This window comes from Hylobates moloch, unplaced genomic scaffold (genome assembly GCF_009828535.3).
Source record: "Hylobates moloch isolate HMO894 unplaced genomic scaffold, HMol_V3 SCAFFOLD_18, whole genome shotgun sequence".
Taxonomy (NCBI): Eukaryota; Metazoa; Chordata; class Mammalia; order Primates; family Hylobatidae; genus Hylobates; species Hylobates moloch.
The window spans coordinates 13,797,115-13,813,073 of NW_026652293.1; the positions used below are offsets into that span (position 1 = coordinate 13,797,115).

General features: G+C 41.8%; 1 non-coding gene and 1 pseudogene across 1 annotated transcript; both read left to right on the plus strand.

Annotated features, from left to right (window-relative positions):
- The first annotated feature begins 8,648 nt into the window (after positions 1–8,648).
- On the plus strand, positions 8,649–8,755 carry LOC116458207 (U6 spliceosomal RNA). The gene has a single exon (XR_004245255.1). It is a non-coding gene; the product is annotated as a U6 spliceosomal RNA (small nuclear RNA).
- A 6,086-nt stretch (positions 8,756–14,841) lies between these two features.
- Positions 14,842–14,955, plus strand: LOC116458123 (U6 spliceosomal RNA; annotated as a pseudogene).
- The last annotated feature ends 1,004 nt before the right edge of the window (positions 14,956–15,959 follow it).

A 15,959-nucleotide genomic window follows, 5' to 3' on the forward strand; every position in this document is an offset into this window, starting at 1 on the left:
CTAACAGAATCTTTAAAAGACACTATTTGCGATTTGCCACTCTCTTGCTTTCCTACAAAACTCACTGGCTTGTTGAGGAAACATTATATTAATGAGTTACTTTGGTCCTTTGAAGCTTATCCATCAGGCTGATTGAATAGAAATAGGTACTCAGTACTTTGTGAGAAATGAACATATTTTTCTGAAAGTGAGGCTAGAGTAATGTTCACATGTGGTACAAATAATAGATGCTTGGAACTCAGCCTCAGTGACAGTTAACAAGCAATTTATGTTCTGGCCATGCTGGGGGGAGGACACAAAACAAATCACACCCTCAGTTTTTGTATTTATTTTTTCTCAATCAAGGTATCATCTGACCCTTTCCATTTGGCAAGTGTAGGCATTTTCCATTACAACATTCTGTTTTAAACACCTTCACTACCCCACTGAACTCATTCGATACCACAACATAGAATACTTACAATGACTCACATTTACAAGAATATGTTTATAATGATAAAAAATATTTGCTAACAGATTTCAGAAAGGATTCGTAAATTATTGACAGATAACTAATGACTCTAAGGCATCTTTGCCAAAATCCAAAAAGTATTCAACAATGTCACCTGAACCCATACTGCATGATGATGTTAAAGTTTAGTTAATGAATTACAGTCACTGTAAACTTCCTGACAACACTATTCCAAGACATTATGACATATCTATTAGGAAGTGATATTCCTGCAAAATTGGATTTATCATGAACCCCTTGCATGAACAAACTAGAAAGGCCCTTTCAGTATGTTTATAATATGTGTTTATTAAGAACAAACACCTTAAAATTTTCATCATTCAAATAGACTGATTGCATCAGATATGGAGGAGTTTTTAACAGAAGTCTTGTAAGTACTGAACCAGTTAGTTACTGCCAAACCATTGCTTAATAGTGCATTTTTGCTTATACCCTTTGCTAACATAGGCATTTGTCACTGATTTTGTATAGAACCTGAGCTAGGGTTGGCACTTTTTTTTTTTAATCAACTTTCTTAATAATCCTCTGCCAAATTATATAAGATGATGGAATGGTACATTTTGAAAGGAGTGACTAAGTAAAGATTTCTTCTCATTCTTTTAAATAACTGTGAGAAATGTGGCACCTGGCGGAAAGATAAGTGACTTTTACACAATACTATTATGGCCAGGTAAATATTACTCACTTTTTATAACACTAATAATTAAACAGAGCCTTAGTCAATCTTTTGGCAATTGAAATGTTTAAGACTTGGCCGGGCGCGGTGGCTCAAGCCTGTAATCCCAGCACTTTGGGAGGCCGAGGCGGGTGGATCATGAGGTCAGGAGATCGAGACCATCCTGGCTAACACGGTGAAACCCCGTCTCTACTAAAAAAATACAAAAAAATTAGCCGGGCGTGTTGGCGGGCGCCTGTGGTCCCAGCTACTCGGGAGGCTGAGGCAGGAGAATGGCGTGAACCCAGGAGGTGGAGGTTGCGGTGAGCCGAGATCGCGCCACCGCACTCCAGCCTGGGGGACAGAGAAAGACTCCGTCTCAAAAAAAAAAAAAAAAAAAAGAAATGTTTAAGACTTTACTCTCTTGCAGGCTTGTGCTGAGTTCCCCACGTTTATCACAATCTATGATCTGTGTCTGATGGCTCATAGTTCATATCTTTATTTAGAGTACAAGAAATAAACTCAATATCATTTTGTTTCAATTTAAGGCCTTTAAAGACATTTAAGCAAACAACTAAATGATCTAAATTGTTTTTAAAAGAGGAAACTGTAGCATATCCAAAGTGACTTCCCTAGGAAACACAGCATAATTATTATTAAAACACAAAGCTACAAAATAGATCTCAGGCATATATTTTTGTTTTGTTTTGTTTTGAGACAGTCTTGTTCTGTTGTCCAGGCTACAGTGCAGTGGCACAATCTTGGCTCGCTGCAACCTCCACCTCCTGGGTTCAACCTATTCCCCTGCCTCAGTTTCCCAAGTAGCTGGGACTACAGGCACACGTCACTATACCCAGCTAATTTTTGTATTTTTTAGTAGAGATAGGGTTTTGCCATGTTGGCCAAGCTGGTCTCGAACTCCTGACCTCAGGTTATCCACCTGCCTTGGCCCCCCAAAGTGCTGGGATTACAGGCATGAGCCACCACACCCAGCCATCTCAGGCACTCTTAATTCATGAAATTGAATGTTATGTATTACCTAATAGTCTGGCAGACTACATAAATAAAACAATCATTCAAATAATAGATTTTCCTCTAGACTGAAATATTTTATGTGGGTGAAACTTACGTGGGGCTATATAACTCAATTTTGATTTATGTCTCAGTTATTTTAATCGACTTTTTTTTTTTTTGCCCTCTCAGTCTTTTGCGAAGTAAGAAAATACAAATAATATTATTTTTAATAAAAAAAATAAAGTATCTGGGCATGGTGGCTCACACCTGTAATCCCAGCACTTTGGGAGGCTTAGGCAGGAGAACAACTTGAGCTCAAGAGTTCAAGACCAGCCTGAACAACGTAATGAGACCTCATCTCTATAAAAAATAAACAAAATTAGCTATATGGTGGCACACACCTGTAGATCTGTGATCAGTCAAAATATCAATCTACTAACTGTAATAGGATAATAGCATAAATGCACGTATGTTATATGTTCTATTATATTTGAGAAAGAAAGGATAAAACCAAAAAGGAAAGAGTTAATTGGCTGGGCGTGTTGGCTCACGCCTATTATCCCAGCACTTTGGGAGGCTGAGGCCGGCAGATTACTTGAGGTCAGGAGTTTGAGACCAGCCTGGCCAACATGGTGAAATCCTGTCTCTACTAAAAATACAAAAATTAGCTAGGTGTGGTGGTGTGCGCCTGTAATCCCAGCCATTTGGGAGGCTGAGGCACGAGAATTGCTTGAACACAGGAGGCAGATGTGGCCACTGCACTCCAGCCTGGGTGACAAAGTGTCTCAAAAAAAAAAAAAAAAAGGAAAAGAAAGAAAGAGTTCATTAAAAGACACTGAGGATACCTAAAAAGGTCACTTTATAGTATATGAAATTGTAAAAACAAAAAGAGTTTCAAAAAGATAGGCTCACTTGCTACCTTTTTTATTTCCATGAATCTGACAACTTATACCCTCAAGCATTATTTTGATACTAAATATTAGCATTTTAGATTTTCCTGATCTGCTTGCATTTTTCAGAAGGTCACAACCTATCCACTTTTTCTATATTTACCTAATAATTAAAAAAAAAAAGAGGCTTATGTGGTGGCTCACGCCTGTAATCCCAGCACTTTGGTAGGCTGAGGCGGGCAGATCACCTGAGTCAGGAGTTTGAGACCAGCCTGACCAACATGGAGAAACCCCATCTCTGCTAAAAATACAAAATTAGCTGGGCATGGTGGCACATGCCTGTAATCCCAGCTACTCGGGAGGCTGAGGCAGGAGAATTACTTGAACCCGGGAGGCAGAGGTTGTGGTGAGCCAAGATCGTGCCATTGCACTCCAGCCTGAGAAACAAGAGTGAAACTCTGTCTAAAAAAAAAAAAAAAAAAAAAAAAAAAAAAATTGTGACTTTTTGCTTTAAGACCATTTAGTATAATCTCAAGCTTTAAGATCATACTAAATGATCTTAAAACTTTATTTTACTTATACTAATATTAGGATACATTAGAATTGGAGCAGCTCTGTTATTAGAAATGTGATTTCTGACTACATTTTAAGCCTTCTTTACATCTATACCCTCACATATTATTTCTACACTTTTTTATCTTCATTTTTTCTTTTTGCCTTTTTTAAAAATAGAGATGAGGGTCTCACTATGTTGCCCAGGCTGGTCTTGAACTCCTGGCCTCAAGTGATCCTCCCATCTCAGCCTCCCAAAGTGCTAAAATTACCGGCATGAGCCACTGTGCCTGGCCATTTCTACACTTATTGAGCACATAATTATGCCAGACACTCTTTTAAGTGCTTTACATACATTCTATCACTTAGTTTAAAAAAAATTTATTTACCTCTATTTTATACATGAGAAAAATTAATGCTTGAAAATTTTAAGTAATTTGACCAATGCTACACAGATGGTATATGATTGATAGAGCTGGACTCAGATCCATGTCTGACTTCAATGCTATTATATTGCCTGAAATGCTATTATAATGCTTGACAAATTATTTTGTGAATTTAATGATATGTATGCCTGGCACATGGCAGCCAATACATTTGCTATCAATATTAATATTGCTGGTATACACTGGAGAAACTCAAAGTACTGTAAACAGAATTGGTAATGCATTGTGTCCTTATATATGTCCTTCAGTAAACATATGCATAATGCCCCAAATGAAACTCATTCTTTGTCTTTTTTTTTTCTTTTTGAGATGGGGTCTTCCTCTTGTTGCCCAGGCTGGAGTGCAATGGCACGATTTCAGCTCACTGCAACCTCTGCCTCCCAGGTTCAAATGATTGTCCTGCCTCAGCCTCACAAGTAACTAGGATTACAGGCTCCTGCCACCACACCCAGCTAATTTTTTGTATTTTTAGTAGAGACAGGTTTTCACCACGTTGGGCAGGCTGGTCTCGAACTTTTGACCTCAGGTGATCTACCCGCCTTAGCCTCCGAAAGTGCTGAGATTACAGGTGTGAGCCACCATGCCTGGCCAGATATTTTTCATTTTGAATGCCACTTAAAAAAAAAAAAAAGAATAATAGGCTGAGCGCAGTGCCTCATGTCTGTAATCTCAGCACTTTGGGAGGCTGAGGTGGGAGGACCACTTGAGCCCAAGAGTTTGAGGCTACAGTGAGCTACAGTGAGTACAGTGATTATGCCACTGTACTCCCGCCTGGGGGACATTGAGACCTTGTGTTGGAACAAAAAAAAAGAGTGAAATATCAGGATTCGTATTCTAGAAGGAAAAAAAGTGAAGTATTCATGGGAAGAATTTATTGTTGCATGAGCAATCAAGCAACTATATGAGTGAAAGAATCAAGCAAAAAAGGAGAAAATAAAGTATAAATATATGATCACATTTATGCATTTATATAAAAGTCTGTATGCAAAAAAAGAGAGATTAAAACAATTTAGTGGACAAGCAAAAGGAAAGATATATGAATCACCTGTAATCCTGACATTCTGAGATCATGTTTTAAAGTATTTTCTTCTAGCAGATATCTATGTATTTAAATATTTAAATATTGGCTGGTCATGTAATTCCAGCACTCTGGGAGGCCAAAGCAGGATGATCACTTGAACCCAGGAATTCAAGAGTAGCCCGGACAGCAAAATGAGACCCCATCTCTACAAAAACTAAAAAAATTAACCAGGTGTGATGGCATGAACCTGTGGTCCCAGCTAGGCAGGGGCCTAAGGCAGGAAGATTTTTTGAGCCTGGGAGGTTGAGGCTGCAGTGAGCCCTGTTCACTCCACTGCATTCTAACCTAGGTGACAGAGTGAGACGTTGTCTCAAAACAAAAGCAAAACCCCAAATTAAATATAGACAAAACTGTAACATATTGTGTATATTGTTTTATATCCCGCTGTTTAAAACAGTTACCGTGGCTGGGTTGGATGGCTCATGTCTCTAATCCTAGCACTTTGGGAAGCCGAGCCAGGAGGATCACTTGAGCCCAGAAGTTTGAGACCAGCCTGGGCAACATAGAGAGACCTCCTCTCTATTAAAGAAATTTTAGGCTGAGCACGCTGGTTCACACCTGTAATCCCAGTACTTTGGGAGGCCAAGGTGGGCAGATTATTTGAGGTCAAGAGTTTGAGACCAGCCTAGCCAACATGGTGAAACCCTGTCTCTATTAAAAATACAAAAATTAGCCAGGTGTGGTGGTGCACACTTGTAGCCCCAGCTACTCAGGAGGCTGAGGTTGGGAGAATTGCTTGAGCCCAGGAGTTCGAGGCTGTAGTGAGCTATGATTGTGCTACTGCACCCTAGCCTAGGTGACAGAGTGAGGTGAGACTCCATCTCAGAAAAAAAAAAAAAGAAAAAAAAAAAGGGACAAGAAAAGCAGAGAGTTGTAAAGTTAAATTTTTTTCCAAAGGTCCACTGGCTAGGAGGGACTGGGGCTGAGATTCGTGGGTCTATCTAGTCCTAGAGCTCGAGTGCTCATCACTCTGCTGTACTCTCTTCTTTATTGAGCTGGGACCCGATCTGGCTTCAGGGTTTGTCAAATAAGGTCAGTGTGTCCTGTCACTCACCGTGGTAAATTACATAGCCAGTTTGGCTCCTAGTCTTTTCTCCTTTTACAGTTTGGCAGATGGTTATTGACATAGTACTATACAGTGATCTGAGACAAATCCTGTAGTAGGAAACCAAATCAAAAAGGTCAGAATGTCCTTTGAGAGTCAGTAGAAAGAGCCTGGTTTCTGTGTACCAAGCTAAAGATATAATGTGGTCATGCCCTTTTTCCTCCCCAGTTGTGAGGCTTAGGCTGTCTGAGAGTTACATCCATCATCTCTTTGCTTCTGAATCATCAGTGAACAGAAAATTGAGGACAATCAGTAGACGCAGGGGACAAGGGGTGGGATTTTCTATAATTAATGGTGGAAAGGAAGTACAGTGTCCATTAAACAGACAGGTGACATTAACCAGGTACATGACAACACTGAAACCTATGTTATTTTTAAATAAGAGATATAAATCCTGAAACTCCAACAGTTGACAAGCTAAAAGTTAAAATGCTTGAGAATATATTTTGTACAATCCCAAATTTATAGGCTTCAAGAGAACCACAACCTAGAGTTCCAGGAGCAAACTACTTTAAAGACATGAGCTTTTTCTTTTTTAGAGGCAAGGTCTCACTTTGTCACCCAGACTGGAGTGCAGTAGCATGATCGCAGCTCGCTGCAACCTCGAGTTCCTGGCCTCAAGCAATCCTCTTGCCTCAGCCTCCTACTACAAGCAAGCAAACAACATATCTGGCTAATTTTTTTTTAAGTTTGGTAGAGATGGGGGGGAGCGGGTCTCACTGTGTTGCCCAGGCTGGTCTCGAACCCTTGGCCTCAAATTATCCTCTTGTCTTGGCCTCCCAGATTGCTGGGATTACAGGTGAGAGCCACTGCACCTGGCCAATGTGCACTTTTTAACTGAGATGCCCAAGCTTTCTAATCACAGTTCTAGTAAAATGGCCGTGAGTAGTCCGTTTTGGTAGAGGAATTAGAGCAGAATGACAAATAACTGCACATTCTTGCTGGCCCTGATTCTGCAGTTCTTTGTTCTGATATGATGAAATTTTAATTTTCATGAAGTGGCTGCCCAACTGGAGGGAGGTTTAAGGAACACTTTCCCTTTAGTTAGTTCATTAAAAGTAAACACTTTTGCGTTCTTTCCCAAATCCAGTCTCAGTACTGTGGTTAGTTAGGCTTGTCTGCAGCTAATCATTGTATCAGAGATTTGGGGTGTCAGTTAATGGGCTAATGGTTTGAACAGTTGACATTGAATTTCTTTTCATAGTAACGCCTAAGGTAAGCTCCATACCTTTATGATAAAGGATGGATGCCAGATTTGACTTCTGATTTGGCTATCTGATGAACTAGAGGCATTTAACAAAAAAATTAATGTGACTTTGGTCTACACCATCTTTGAATAAAGTCCTTAGTTTTGTATTTAGCACAGCACTAAATATTCTTTACACAGTTTATTGAGAGACTATTTTTAAAAATCAGCCTTTATGTAAGTAAAAGGATAGGTTATTCTTTCTTTCTTTCTTTCTTTCTTTCTTTCTTTCTTTCTTTCTTTCTTCTTTCTTTCTTTCTTTCTTTCTTTCTTTCTTTCTTTCTTTCTTTCTCTCTCTCTCTTTCTTTCTCTTTCTTTCGAGATGAGTTTTGCTCTTGTCACTCAGGCTGGAGTGCAATGGTGCAATCTCCGCCTTCCGGGTTCAAGCGATTCTCCTGCCTCAGCCTCCTGAGTATCTGGGATTACAGGTGCCTGCCACCAGGCCTGGCTAGTTTTTGTATTTTTAGTAGAGACGGGAGTTTTACCATGTTGGCCAGGCTGGTTTCAAACTCCTGATCTTAGGTAATCTGCCCACCGAGGCCTCCCAAAGTTCTGGGATTACAGGCGTGAGCCACTGTGTTCAGCCAGGTTATTCCTTCTCTCTTTCTTCCCTCCCTCCTTCCCTCCCTCTCCTCCTTCCCTCCCTCTCCTCCTTCCCTCCCTCTCCTCCTCCCTTCCTTCTTTCCTTCCTTCCTTCCTTCCTTCCTTCCTTCCTTCCTTCCTTCCTTCCTTCCTTTTCCTTTCCTTTCTGCTTCTTCCTTTCTTCTTTTCTTTCCTTCTTTCCTTCTTCCTTTCTTCCTTTTCCTTCCTTTCTTCCTTTTCCTTCCTTTCTTTTGATGGGGTCTCACTCTGTCGCCCAGGCTGCAGTGCAGTGGCAGAATCATAGCCCACTACAGCCTTGAACTCCTGGGCTCAAGCAATGCTCTCACCTCAACCTCCCAAGTAGCTGGGATTACAGGTGCATGCCACCACACCCAGCTACTTTTTGCGTTTTTAGTAGAAACGGGGTTTCACCATGTTGGCCAGGCTGGTATTGAACTCCCGATCTCAAATGATCTGCCTACCTCGGCCTCCTAAAGTGCTGAGATTACAGGTGTGAGCCACCTCGCCTGGACAGGTTATTTTTTCAATTAAAACAATAGATTTAAGTGCTCGCTCCAGCAGCACATATACCAAAATTGGAACAATACAGAGAAGATCAGCATAGCTCCTGCGCAAGGATGACATACAACTTCATGAAGCATTCCATATTTTAAAAATTAAAACAAACAAAACACACACACATGCACAAAAACCCCAATGGATTAAAATATATCCTGAATCTGGCCAAGTGTGGTGGCACACACCTGTAATCCCATCACTCTGGGGGGCTGGAGCAGGCTGATTGCTTGAGCTCAGGAATTCCAGACCAGCCTGGGCAACATGTTGAAACCCCTTCTCTTTTTTTGTTAATTCTTTTTTTAATTTAAAATGTATATTTAAAATTAAAAATATATATATCCTGAATCCATCATTAAGCAGCTCATGTTCTCTCCCTGTCTTAATCTGCAGGCATATCGTTAGGTTATTTTCCTCTTGAAGACATCACTTTTCCTTTGGTTTTCTTTTTGAGACAGGGCCTCACTCCTATTGCCCAGTTTGGAGTGCAGTGGTGCAATCTTGGCTTGACCTCCTGAGTTCAGGTAATCCTCCCACCTCAGCCTGCCTAGTAGCTGGGCTACAGGCACGCACCACCATATCTGACTAATTTTTTTTTTTTTTTTTTTTTTTTTTTGAGACGGAGTCTCGCTCTGTCCCCCAGGCTGGAGTGCAGTGGCGCAATCTCGGCTCACTGCAAGCTCCGCCTCCCGGGTTCACGCCATTCTCCTGCCTCAGCCTCTCCGAGTAGCTGGGACTACAGGCGCCCGCCACCATGCCCGGCTAATTTTTTTTTTTATATTTTTAGTAGAGACGGGGTTTCACCGTGGTCTCGATCTCCTGACCTCGTGATCCGCCTGCCTCGGCCTCCCAAAGTGCTGGGATTACAAGCGTGAGCCACCGTGCCCGGCCAATCTGACTAATTTTTGTATTTTTTTGTAGAGATGGAGTTTCACCATGTTCCCCAGGCTGGTCTTGATCTCTTGAGCTCAAAGGATCTGCCTGCCTCTGCCTCCCAAAGTGCTGCGATTATCCTCAGGAGCCACTCTGCTGAGTCACCCTTGGTTTTTGTAAGTTTCAAGTAACAGAAAGCCCAGACAACTGTCTTCAGCAATAAGAAAAATATACTCTCCCTCACTCAATAAGAGGTTCAAAGGTGGGGCAGCCCCAGTGCTGCTTAATCCATGGCTCAGTGACCTCATCAGGGCCCTATTTCTTTCTATCGCTGCCGCTGTCAACTTGTTGACTTATCCTCTGATAGCTTTCGTTGTTGCGGGGTGGCTGCAGCAGTTCTAGGAATCACATTGGAACAACAACAAAAACTAAAACAATGTCCAGTGCAAGAAATTAGGGTATTCGGTATTCTGTTTTCTCTTTTGTCTTTTTTTCTTTCTTTCTTTCTTTTCTTTTTTTTTTTTTTTTTGAGACAGAGTCTTGCTCTGTCACCAGGCTGGAGTGCAGTGGCACAATCTCGGCTCACTGCAAGCTCTGCCTCCCAGGTTCAAACGATTCCCCTGTCTCAGCCTCCTGAGTAGCTGGGTCTACAGGCATGCACCACCATGCCTAACTAATTTTTTGTATTTTAGTAGAGATGGGGTTTCACCACGTTGGCCAGGATGGTCTTGATCTCCTGACCTCGTGATCCACTCACCTCGGCCTCCCAAAGTGCTGGGATTACAGGCGTGAGCCACCGTGCCTAGCCCTCTTTTTTCATTCCAGAAAAGAAATACTCCAAATAAACCCCCTGGAAGGATCCTTTTTTTTTTTTTTTTTTTTTTTTTTGGAGATGGAATCTCGCTCTGTCACCCAAGCTACAGTGCAGTGGCACAATCTCGGCTCATTGCATCCTCTGCCTCCCAGGTTCAAGCAATTCTCCTGCCTCAGACTCCTGAGTAGCTGGGATTACAGGTGTCTGCCACCATGCCTGGCTGATTTTTTCGTGTTTTTAGTAGAATTGGGCGTTTCACCATGTTGGCCAGGCTGGTTTCAAACTCCTGACCTCAAGTGATCCACCTGCCTTGGCCTCCCAAAGTGTTAGGATTACAGCAGTGAGTCACCATGCCCAGCCAGGTTCCTCTCTATATCATTGATGAGATACTAGTCATATGCCCACCCCATAAACCAGTCACTGGGAAGGGGAATGGAATGGCCATTAGAATATTCAGGACTTATTCCTGAGCTGAGCTCACTATAGGGTTAGTTTTCTTTTTCTTTTCCTTTTCCTTTTTTTTTCGAGATGGAGTCTTGCTTTGTTGCCCAGGCTGGAGTGCAGTGGTACAATCTTGGCTTACTGCAGCCTCTACCTCCTGGGTTCAAGCTATTCTCCTGTCTCAGCCTCGTGAGTAGCTGGGACTACAGGCACACGCCACTATACCTAGATAATTTTTGTATTTTTAGTAGAGGGGTTAGACCATATTGGTCAGGCTGGTCTCGAACTCCTGACCTCAGATAATCTGCCCGCCTCAGCCTCCCAAGGTGCTGGGATTACAGGCATGAGCCACCACGCCTGGCCTTATAGGGTTACTTTTCTCGAGAGGAAAAATTGGGTGTCTGTTGGCAAGGAAGAAAGAGAATAGGTTGGGGTAAGCAATCAATACTGTGTGCCATGTCCCTTAAATATTTTTATCTTGCCCTCGGTAACACCTATGACATTTTAGCAATCATTAATTTCACATAAGTAGGCAGGACAGAGTTTGCAGAGTTGGAATGGGACAGTCTGTTTGTGGAGGACTTAACATTCTGAGGCAGAAAGGAGGCTTACATGCAATGAGGCAAGAGAAATGTATGTGGGTCATCGAGGAGGGTTAGCTTGAGTTCAAACCTATCAACGAACCACCATTTCTTAACCAACTGTGTTAAAATATGATGTACAACAGACAAAAGCCCTGGTAACCAGAAATAAACCTGAAGCCCTACAAAAACCTTAGAAAGCCTGTATTTCCCTAGGATTTTATGCCAGCAATACAGAAGCTGTAAAAACTGCCACCAACTGACCAGGGCACCATAATGACCTGGGCAGTCATTATCATAATGCACAGAGAAATTGCAGAAAGGAAACAAAATTGGTGGCTGGGTATGGTGGCTCATGCCTATAATCCCAGCACTTTGGGAAGTCAAGGCAGGAGGATCACTTGAATGCAGGAGTTTAAGACCAGCCTGGGCAACGTAACAAGATTCTGTCTCTACAAAGAAAAGAAGAAAAATTAGCCAGGTGTAGTGGCAATCGCCTATGGTTCCAGCTACTTGGGAGGCTGAGGTGGGAGGATGGCTTGAGCCTGGGAGATGGAGGCACAGTGAGCTGTGATTGGGCCACTGTACTCTGCCTGTGTGACAGGGTGAGACCTTGTCTCAAAAACAAAAAGAAAAAGAAAAAAAGAAAGATAAAAGAAAATTGGGTTTGTCAGAACATTCACAGAGAGCTGGCAGAAAGTAGAATAAAAATGTATGTGATCCTTATATATAGATATTATCTCATTTGAATATTCCAGTCCTATCTTCTGTCTCACTAATAATAATAGCAAATGTTGGCCGGGCTCGGTGGCTCACGCCTATAATCCCAGCACTTTGGGAGGCTGAGGTGGGTGGATCACGAGGTCAGGAGATCGAGACCATCCTGGCCAACATGGTGAAACCCTGTCTCTACTAAAAATACAAAAATCAGCTGGGCGTGGTGGTGTGCGCCTGTAGTCCAAGCTACTCAGGAGGCTGAGACAGGAGAATCACTTGAACGCAGGAGGCGGAGGTTGCAATGAGTCAGGATCTCACCATTGCATACCAGCCTGGGTGACAGAGTGAGACTTTATCTCAAAGAAAAAAAAAAGCAACATTTAAATAGGAATTACTGGGGACCTGACGCTGTCCTACACACTTTATATTAACTACTTTGTTCAACAACCCTGTAAGGTACTACTATTATCATCACTCCCATTTTAAGAAGGAAGAACTGAGGAACAGCCAGGCGTGGTCGCTCACGCCTGTAATCCCAGCACTTTGGGAGGCCAAGGTGGGCAGAGGTCAGGAGTTCGAGACCAGCCCGGCCAACATTGTGAAACCTCTCTCTACTAAAAATACAAAAATTAGCTGAGCATGGTGGTGCGTGCCTGTGGTCCCAGCTATTCGGGAGGCTGAGGCATGAGAATCACTTGAACCCGGGAGACAGAGACTGCAGTGGGCTGAGATCATGCCACTGCACTCCAGCCTAGGCAACAGAGCAAGACCCTGTCTCAAAAAAAAAAAAAAAAAAAAAAAGAATTGAGGCACAGAGAGATTGTGAAGAGATCGTAAGTGGAAGAAACGGAGACTCCATTATTTATTTTTTGCCCCTAGCCACTATTCCCTATGGCTTCTTTTAGGAAACTTGAGCCTGTCAAATATGCCAGTTTGATAAGCTTTTGCCTTAACAAGTTATTTCACTTAACTCTAGTAAAGAATGTTATACTACATGAGCATGTTAAATAATTCTTTCACCATTAGTTTTCTTACTAGTTTTTTTTAATGATTGTTTTGTGTTTTACAACGTTCTCTAAGTTTAAATAGAAAATTCAAGCAAGACTTCGGTTAACACCACTGACAAATATAGAGCTAGAAATCATACATTGTTTATTTGTGTGTGTGTATGTTACAGGGAGACTTTCTACTGTGACAATAAATAATCTAAGAGGCAATGATAATTATATTTGAATGTGCAAGTCACTGTTTTTCTAGAATACCTTTAAACACACAATTGGGTCTTTTATTCTTATATTCTAAAAATGTTTAATTAGAAAAGGTCTGTTCATCAATGGATGAATGGATAAACAAAATATGGCCTATATACACAATGGAATATTATCCAGCCATTAAAAAGAATGAAGTCGGCTGCGCTTGGTGGCCCATGCCTGTGATCCCAGCACTTTGGGAGGCTGAGGTGAGCAGATCGCCTGAGGTCAGGAGTTCGAGACCAGCCTGGCCAACATGGAGAAACCCTGTCTCAACTAAAAATACAAAAATTAGCCAGGTGTAGTGGTGGGCACCTGTAATTCCAGCTACTCAGGAGGCTGAGGTGGGAGAATTGCTTGAACCCAGGAGGCAGAGGTTGCAGTGAGCCGAGATCACACTACTGCACTCCAGCCTGGGCGACAGAGTGAGACTCCACTTCAAAAAAAAAAAGAGTGAAGTTGTGTTATTTGCAGCAACATGGATGGAACTGGAGCTCATTATGTTAAGCGAAATAAGGCAGGCATAGAGAGACAAATATCTCATGTTCTCACTCATATGAGGGAGCTAAAAAAGTAGCTCTTATAAAGATAGAGAGTAGATTGGTGGTTACCAGAGGCTGGGAAGGGTAGCAGGGAGAGGGGGATGAAGAGAGGTCAATTAATGGGTACAAATATACACTTAAAAGAAATAAGACCTGATGTTTGATAGATCAGTACAGTAACTACAGTTAACATTAACTGACTGCACATTTTATGTTTGTTTTTGTTTCTGTTTGAGACAGAGTCTCCCTCTGTCACGCAGGCTGCAGTCCAGTGGCACAATCAGGCCTCACTGCAGCCTCAACTTCCTGCACTCAAGCAATTTTCCAGCCTCAGCCTCCCAAATTGCTGGGACTACAGGTGTGCACCACCAAGCCTGGCTAATTTCTGTTTTTTTTTTGTAGAGAAGGAGTTTCACCATGTTGCCCAGGCTGGTCTCAAACTCCTGGGCTCAAGTGATCTGCCCTCCTCGGCCTCTCAAAGTGCTGGGATAACAGGGGTGAGCCGTCACACCCGGCCAGGATAGAATAATTAAAATAGCTAGGAGAGAATAACTTGAATGCTCCTAGTTAAGGTCATGAATATCCCAATTATCCTGATTTGATTGTGTAAAGGTATCAAGTTATCCATGTACTCCGAAATATGCATCTCTAATATGTATCAATTAAAAAATAGTGCTCAGGCCAGGTGTGGTGGCTTACGCCTGTAATTTCAGCACTTTGGGAGGCCAAGGAGACTGGATCATTTGAGGTCAGGAGTTCAAGACCAGCCTGGCCAACATCGTGAAACCCCATCTCTACTAAAAATACAAAAATTAGCCAGGTGTGGTGGTGCACACCTGTAATTCCAGCTACTCGGGAGGCTGAGGCATGAGAATCACTTGAACTCGGGAGGTGGAGGTTGCAATGAGCCAAGATTCCACCACTGCACTCTAGCCTGGGTGGTGAAGTGAGACTCTGTCTCAGAAGAAAAAAAAAAAAAGTTCTCCTATACTAAAAGCTAGAACAATACAGAGCAGATCAGATTAGCATGGCCCCTGTGCAAGGATGACACACAAATCTGTGAAGTGTCCCATATTTATTAAAAATTTTTTAATATATATTTTTAAAAATTAAAAAATATAGGTAGAGAGCAGTGGCTCACACCTGTAATTCCACCACCTTGGGAGGTTGAGGCAGGAGGATTGCTTAAAGCCAGGAGTTTGAGACCAGCCTGGGTAATATAAAGAGATCCCATTTCTAAAAAAAAAAAAAATTTTTTTAATTAGCCAGGTGTGGTGGCACATGCCTGTAGTACCAACTACCCAGGAGGCTGAGGCAGGAGGATTGCTTGAGCCCAGGAGTTTGAGGCTGCAGTGAGCTATAATTGTGCCACTCCACTCTAACCTGGGTGACAGAGCGAGACCTTATCTCAAAAAAAAAAAAAAAAGATAAATAAATTACTGTCAAATTGAAAAAATAAATAAATAAAATACTCCCCAAAACACACAAAAGGTCAACCTCAATTTTTAAGTGACCTAGCAATGCAATGGAGCTATGGCATGGTACTCATGGTAGCTATTTCAACAACTGGAAATAATTCAGATAATCTTTTGCAAATGTGATTAAATACATACTTTGCTTTATTTGATAGATTTGTTTTTAAATATTTAGATGTAAGCCAAATTTAGCAAAATAAAAACATCCTATTTACTGTTTGATGCAAGCTTGTATTCCTTGTGTAAAATGGAAAATCCTTCTGCAGTGTTGATATCTACTTTCTGATTGATGTGTCTTAAAGTTTGCAACGTTGAATCCTTTCTCCTCTTTTCTTCTCTCATTTTCTATCCCTCTCCAACTTTTTTTGTGTGTTCGCTCACTTACTTGAACAAAGTGCATATCCAAATAAGTTACCTAAGATTGATTGCCATACATCTGAAGTCTTTGGGCCATATTTTTAAAATTATTAGGCTGGGTGCGGTGGCTCACACCTGTAATCCCAGCACTTTGGAAGGCGGTGGTGGGTGGATAACCTGAGGTCAGGAGTTCAAGACCAGCCCGGGGAACATGGTGAAAACCCATCTCTACTAAAAATAGCAAAATTAGC